The sequence below is a fragment of the Cervus elaphus genome, chromosome 13 (genome assembly GCF_910594005.1).
Source record: "Cervus elaphus chromosome 13, mCerEla1.1, whole genome shotgun sequence".
Taxonomy (NCBI): Eukaryota; Metazoa; Chordata; class Mammalia; order Artiodactyla; family Cervidae; genus Cervus; species Cervus elaphus.
The window spans coordinates 24,806,587-24,814,052 of record NC_057827.1 but is presented as its reverse complement, the minus strand read 5'-3'; the positions used below and the strand labels follow the sequence as shown (position 1 = coordinate 24,814,052).

The 7,466-nt window shown below is 40.2% G+C and overlaps 1 non-coding gene across 1 annotated transcript; it reads right to left on the bottom strand.

Annotated features, from left to right (window-relative positions):
- Window positions 1–7,359: 7,359 nt before the first annotated feature.
- Window positions 7,360–7,466, bottom strand: LOC122707285. The gene has a single exon (XR_006344797.1). It is a non-coding gene; the product is annotated as a U6 spliceosomal RNA (small nuclear RNA).

Here is a 7,466-nt window from a genome sequence, read left to right as displayed (position 1 = left end):
GCATTGTAGGTGAATTCTTTACCCACTGAGCCACCTGAGAAGCCCTCATGAAAAGAATAATCAGTCTTATTTTTAAGTATCTAAAACTGTTCTAGGACTTTATCTGAAGAAACAACAGAATAGCAGTCAGTTTTATTTCAAAGATTTCCTTTGTATCAGCACTTACGTAATAGAATTCATACCTGAGAAAGTACCAAATCATCTTTCCAAGTACATGCCTTTCTTTCTGTTTGGCTTGAAGCATTCAGCTGCCTAGAGGTGGTAGAGGAGGTGTGAAAAGGAGAAACAGTACTAGTAAATTTCATTGTAATTCATAATTTCTAAGACTTACATTTCGGGATTTCCCTGGCAGTTAGTGGTTAAGACTGTACTTCCACTTCAAGGGGCATGGGCTTGATAACTGGTGGGAGAACTAAGATCCCACATGCCTCACAGTGCAGCGGGGGGAGGAGGGGGAAGGACATTTCTTTCTTTGAAATTTGGGTGTGTTCTACAATCAGTGTTGACTGACAACAGTTGTTGGCTAGGCAACAGCCATAATATGATTGTCATTATCTGCACATACCCAAACTTGGTCTGGCAACCTATTGATATCTTCTACAAGCCTTTTTGGGGAGAGCTTCCCTGGTGGCTCAGACGGTAAAGAATCTGCCTGCAATGCAGGAGACTGCAGTTTGATCCCTGGGTCAAGAAGATCCCCTGGAGAAAGAAATGGCAACCCACTCCAGTATTCTTGCCATGAACAGAGGAGCTTGGTGGGCTACAGTCCATGAGGGTGCAAAGAATTGGACACAACTGAGTGACTGACACTGCAAACTTTTTTAAAGATTGGGAAGGAGCAGCATAAAAACTTGCAGGATCGGTGTCATCAATTTATAAGAAAATCCCGGAAGCTGTAGCAGATCTCTTAGATCTGGGTTAAGAGATCCTGTGTCAACAACACTCTTGATGCACAGACAACAATACGGTGGGGAAAGACATGATCATCACTAACTCTGAGTTGAAAGGGATTCAGAAGAAACATTCTCTGCATCAGCTTCTTCTGTAAAGAAGTTACAGTAATACTTTCCAATTTACTTTGCTTGTATTTTCCTTTTTACCTATGCACAAGAGTGATCCATTATAAAAATGTATGTCTAAATAAGTCTAAAAAGAGCTTTTTCGATAAATATAAACCAACATTCTAAATGATAAGAAAGCATTGTGCATAACACAATTAGCAGCTTGTTTTTCTTCCTTAGGAGTACCTAAAATAACAGTGCATTTGACAACTGATGTCATTCATTTCAGTGAAATGCAAAATCATGGAAAGACTGAAGAGAGAAGGAATTAATATCCAGCTTCTGACATTCAAAATAAAATTATGCAGCACGATATTAGCCTTGCAAAATGAGTGTTTGTCTTAAGAGAAGATCTAAATTCTTTTCTTTTGATACTAGGCACATTATCCTTTAAGCATTTCAACAGCCACACCCAGAGGCTTCAACCTGTGGGGTCCTCTCTCTCTAAGAGAAGATAATCTTTCTGGCTCTGGAAGGCAGGCCAGGTGTCTTGCTGCCCCACCCTGGAGGGAGGTGAGGCAGAGCAGGGCAGAATGTCACCTGTCTCAGGCCCTGGGGAAGGTAGGCAATGAAAGCCATGAAGGGGGAGAGGAGGAGAGCAAGACAGGCAGAAATGAGACCCAAGCTTGGTAAGTCAGTAACACAGTGACACCCATGATGAAGGGGGCTATGCCTCTCTTCTTGCTTTGGAGCTTCTGGGGGCAGCTTCCTCAAAGAAAGTCCTATGGGACTTCCCTGGTGGTCCAGTGGTTAAGACTCTCCCTTCCAATTCAGGGAGTGTGGGTTAGATCTCTGGTGGGGGACCTAAGATCCCACATGCTTCACGGACCCAAAACCGAAACATATAATGGAAACAAATTCAATAAAAACTTTTAAAAAATGGTCCGCATCAAATAGAAAAAAAGAAAGTCCTACATCAATATGAGGCACAGTCACATCAAATTAAGGCGTAGTTTGGCAGGTGAAGGGGCCCGGCCATTAAAGCTCCCAGGGGTACTGCCGCACACACCTGGGAGGATGAGATCCTGACCTAGCCGAGAGTGCCTGGTGGGCTCCAGCACCCTCTTGTCAATGGTCGTTCAACAGCTAGTGGTGATTTCAGCGCTCTCGCAGGAGGAGATAGGCACATGTCCTTCCACCTTGCCATCTTGATTTGATTTGAGAGTACCTGGTGAAGTTGCTGGAGAGGATCACTGTGACGTGACATCCCCCACATTCAGAAAGGACCTGAGCCAATGATGGCGAGGGCCCCTGAGTCTCCCTTCCATCCCTGTCCTGGGTCCCAGAAGCCACACCCCGTCCCCTTCTGCTCCTCAGTCACCATCTTGCACAGCAGTGGAACACAGACCATTTTTCTTAGAAAGCCTGAGCCTTGGGACTTCCCTGGTGGTCCAGTGGCTAAGACTCCAAGCTCCCAATGAAGGGGGCCAGGGTTCAGTCCTTGGTCAGGGAACTAGATCCCATGTGCCACAACTAAGACCCAGTGCAGCCAAATCATAAATAAATAAAATTATAAAAAAAAAAAAAAGAAAGCCTGAGCCTTGCATGTAAAGGAAACTTTCTTTTTTTTTCTTAGAGGCTGGGAGACTCACACCAGCCAGAAAATAGGACTTAGGAAGACAGGGAAAAATGAAAGAACTGTATTTTTTCTTCACATATCAGCTAAGTCTAGAGCCTGATACATTTATAAAAATGAAAGCTTGGAACTGAAATATACTGCAATAGGAGAATGGTTTAATAAGTTATTTCATAACCACTTTACATGGCTATGAAAATTATATTTGTGTATTATTTTAATTATACAATAAGTTGATGTTACAGAATCAATGTGTATATACTGAAAGATCTCAGTTATATATAAAAAACAGACTTGAGGAAAGTCATGAAAATGTTAACAAGTTATTTTATTTTATTTTTAATTATTTTTATTTGTCTGCACTGGGTCTTAGTTGCAGTATGTGGGATCTAGTTCCCTGGCCAGGGATCGAACCTAGGCCCCCTGCATTGGGAGCACAGAGGCTTAGCTACCAGACCACCAGAGAAATCCCTAGTTATTTTATTTTTAAAAATATTTATTTGTGAAATCTTTTTAGTTGCAACATGTGAAGTCTTAGTTGTGGCATGTGGGATCTAGTTCAGGGATAGAACCCAGCCCCTCTGCATTGGGACCACAGAGGATTAGCCACTGGACCATCAGGGAAGTCCCAACAATAGTTATTTTGAAAGGAGTATATTTTCTATAATGACTGTGCAGGTCTGAAAAAATAATAGATAAAAATTTAAAACAAAATCTTACAGAGCAGTGTTACAAGTGGATTTCTAAAGCCCCTTGCTCTTCTCAAATCAACATACCCCAACTGCAGCAGGATGTGGGTGACATAGCTGTGGAAAATGGTCACTCTTCCCTGTTTCCCAGTATCTAGTCCAAGTAGAACAGTTTGCAAGGAAAAGGCAACAGGATATCTCTATAACACCATCCCTCAAAGCAGAAATATAATGTTTCTCGAAGATCATTGTCACACATTATTGTTTAACACCATCCATTTCTTTATGAACAAATTAGTGGGGAATTTTCCAGTCAGATTGGCATGCATTCTGGCAGGTCTAGGAAAACCCCTGATTCTGGCATTCTGACCCTCAGAGGTAATTTACTTCTGCCTGGGGTATCTGCTTCTCTGGTGGCTCAGTCGATAAAGAATCCGCCTGCAATCCAGGAGAACTGGGTTCAATCCCTGGGTCGGGAAGATCACCTGCAGAAGGAAATGGCAACCCACTCCAGTATTCTTGCCTGGAAAATTCCACAGACAGAGGAACCTGGCGGGCTACAGTCATGGGGTCACAAGAGTCAGACATATCTTAGTGACTAAACCACCACCATCACCATGGGGTATCTAAGACAAATATTTAAATACAATCAAACTGTGACCAGATCCCCAAGCAGATAGCCTGAGAAGAGTTACAATAGGGAACTTACCCTACTTGTTTTTGGAATATTTCATAGGACAACAAAAATTAAAACAGTATTGGTACTACACAGACGGATTAGCGGACCAGAATAAAAAAGCCAAGAACTATTTACACGTAGTTTCCACATTAGAAAAAGAAAAATGATATGACAAAGATGGTATTTCAAATAACCTCTCAGGGATGTATTTAGTTCTGAATCAGGAGGAGCTATTATAGATTCACAAGAATTAGCTCATATTTAATCACTGTGAGCTCATATTTAATCACTGTGGACTCCATGGCTTACATAAATGCTTTCCAAGACCCTACCTGCTTTGGTCTTATGTTCTAGTTTAAAGATTTGGGGGCTCAATTTTTAAAATTTTAGTTATATTTTTGTATTCTCTATTTTTATATTCTTATAAGCACTTCCAAATCTTTTATATAAAAGAACAAGACTTGTGGGGCATAACTAATTAAAAGTCATAAGTTTAAGGGCAACATTGTAAAGCAATCACTCTCCAATTAAAAATAAATTAAAATAAAAAATTCAGTGGAATTCCTTGGTTACATTGTACATTGTACATTCCGGTACAATGGTTAGGACTCCATGCTTCCACTGCAGGAGACACAGGTTCCATCTCTGGTTGGAAAACTAAGATCCCACATGCAAGGGGTTTGGCCAAAGATAAAGTCAAAAGTTCAAAAAGACAGATGTGATAAGTACAAAGTGCTATGAATATTCAAAGGAGGTTAGAATAAGTTTCAGGGGAAAGGTGGCATTCCAGATGAGTCTTGGAGGATAAGCCACATTTTAGGAGATGGAGATGGTGAGGGGATGGTGTTCCACGTAGGAGGAACAGAAAATGCAAAGGCACAGAGACAGAAAAGAACTCGGTTCTACGAGGTGCAGGAAGTGGTCCTGTGTGGTCATGTATTCATTCATTTACTTATTCCAAGACACTTGTCAAGGGCCTAATATGTGCCAGATCCTTGCTTCTAGAGTTGGTTCAGTTGTTCTGTGAATGTCATCAGAGACTTTAGTCCTTCACAGATTTCCAGTTGTCCATCTTCTGTGCATCAACAATGTTCCCCTCTGGGGACACAGTGGCTGCAGCAGCCCCTCGCATCAAATCCTTATATGACAATATGCAAGAAAGCAGTCTCCCCTCACTTGTCAATTATTGTTAAGGGAGAAACCTCAGCAGATTTCCCTGAGGCTCAAGGGCTTTTTCCCATGCCCATCTCTAATTATTGAATTGTCTGTTTCTCACATTCTGCTGAGAAGACACTTGAGAGTCCCTTTGACAGGAAGGAGATCAAACCAGTCAATTCTAAAGAAAATCAACCCTGAATATTCATTGGAAGGACTGATGCTGAAGCTGAAGCTCCAGTACTTTGGCCACCTGATGCGAAGAGGCAACTCATTGAAAAAGACCCTGATGCTGGGGAAGATTGAAGGCAGGAGGAGAAGGGGATGACAGAGGATGAGATGGTTGGCTGGCATCACTGACTCAATGGACATGAATTTGAGAAACTCTGGGAGATGGTGGAGGACAGAGGAGCCTGCTGTGCTGCAGTCCATGGGGTTGCAAAGAGTTGGACACAACTTAATGACTGAATAACAACATTCTGCCTCTGATACTCTGATAAATGGAACTGGACAAATGAATTATCTATATGGGGAAAAAAGTAATAAATTGCATCTCTCCCTCAAATCAATACCAAAAAATCAACTCAGTTTTATAGACCTGAATGCCTGGAGTAAAACTTAAAAACATTTTTTAAAAATATAGGGAATATCTTTCAAATTTTAGAATAGGGAAAGATTTCTTAGACAAGATGCCAAAAAATTCTAACTCTGAAAGAAAAGATTTGTATGTTGCATTTAAATTAAGAGCACTTATTCATCAGCAGACACTGTAAAAGAGAGGAAAAAAGGGAGAAAATATTTATAACATATGTATCCAAACAAAGAATTGCTGCCAAGAATGCATAAAGAATGTCTTCAAATCTATCAAGAAAAAAATAAACAACTTTATCAGAATATGGGCAAAAGACACAAACAGGCATTTTACAAAAAAGAAAATACATATGGTCAATAAGTACATTAATTTCCATATTAATCAGGGAAATGCAAATCAAGACCACAATGAGATAACATTTAACATCCATGACAAAAATTAAGAAATCTGACTATACCCAGTGTTAAGAAGATATGGATTAATATGACCGCATAAATATTGCTGGTGAGTGTGTAAATTGATTTAACTACTTTGAAATAATTTGGAATTATTGTGTACATTTGAGCATTCTTAAATCCTAGGGCCCGGTGACTCCTAGGTGGATAGCTGAGAGGACTCTTATACACATGCACCAAGAGACACATAGGAAGTGTTCACACATGTATTGTGCAGTGTAGAAAAAAACTAGAATTGATGCAATGCATGTTGGTAGAAGAATGAATGAATTAACTTTGGTATATTTACACCATAGACTATTATACAGCTCTGAAAATAAATGAACTATAGCTCTAGGTGTTAGACAATAGGTATGAAGCTGGAGAGCATAATGATGAGGGGGGAAAAGTACTTATCAGATGACCATATAGAATGCAATATACATTTTATAAGACTTTAAAGCAAAGAAAACAATACATTGTTTGAAAGTGAGAGTTGTTCAGTCATGTCCGACTCTTTGCAACCCCATGGACTATACAGTCCATGGAATTCTCCAGGCCAGAATACTGGAGTGGGTAGCCTTTCCCTTCTCCAAGGGATCTTCCCAACTCAGGGATTAAACCCAGGTCTCCTGCACTGCAGGCAGATTCTTTACCAGCTGAGCCACAAGTAGGCACCCATATACATGATAAACCATTTTTAAAAAGCAAGGGCTGTACGGATATGAAACCAGAAGCACAGATAAAAAAATAAATTGAACTACATCAAAATGAAAAACTTTTGTTCATCAAAGGACACAATCAACAGAGTGAAAACGTAACCCATAGATAAGGAGAAAAATTTTGCAAAGCGTTTATTTGATAAAGGATTAATATGAAGACTAGATAAAGAACCTCTACAACTCAACGACAACAACAAAAACCTACCCAATAAAACATGGGCAAATGGGAATTGCCTGGAGGTCCACTAGTTAGGTTAGTGGTTAGGACTCCGTGCTTTCACTGCTGGGGCCTGGATTCAATCCCTGGTCAGGGAACTAGATCCCTCATGCCGCAACTAAGACCTTGGCACAGCCAAATAAATAGTAAAGAAATAAATATTTTTAAAATGGTTAACACATTAAATTTTATGTGATGTGTATTTTACCACAATTTTTTTTTTTTTTTCTTTGTAAAAATATGGAACGCTTCACGAATCTGCGTGTCATCCTTGCGCAGGGGCCATGCTAATCTTCTCTGTATCGTTCCAATTTTAGTATATGTGCTGCCGAAGCGAGCAC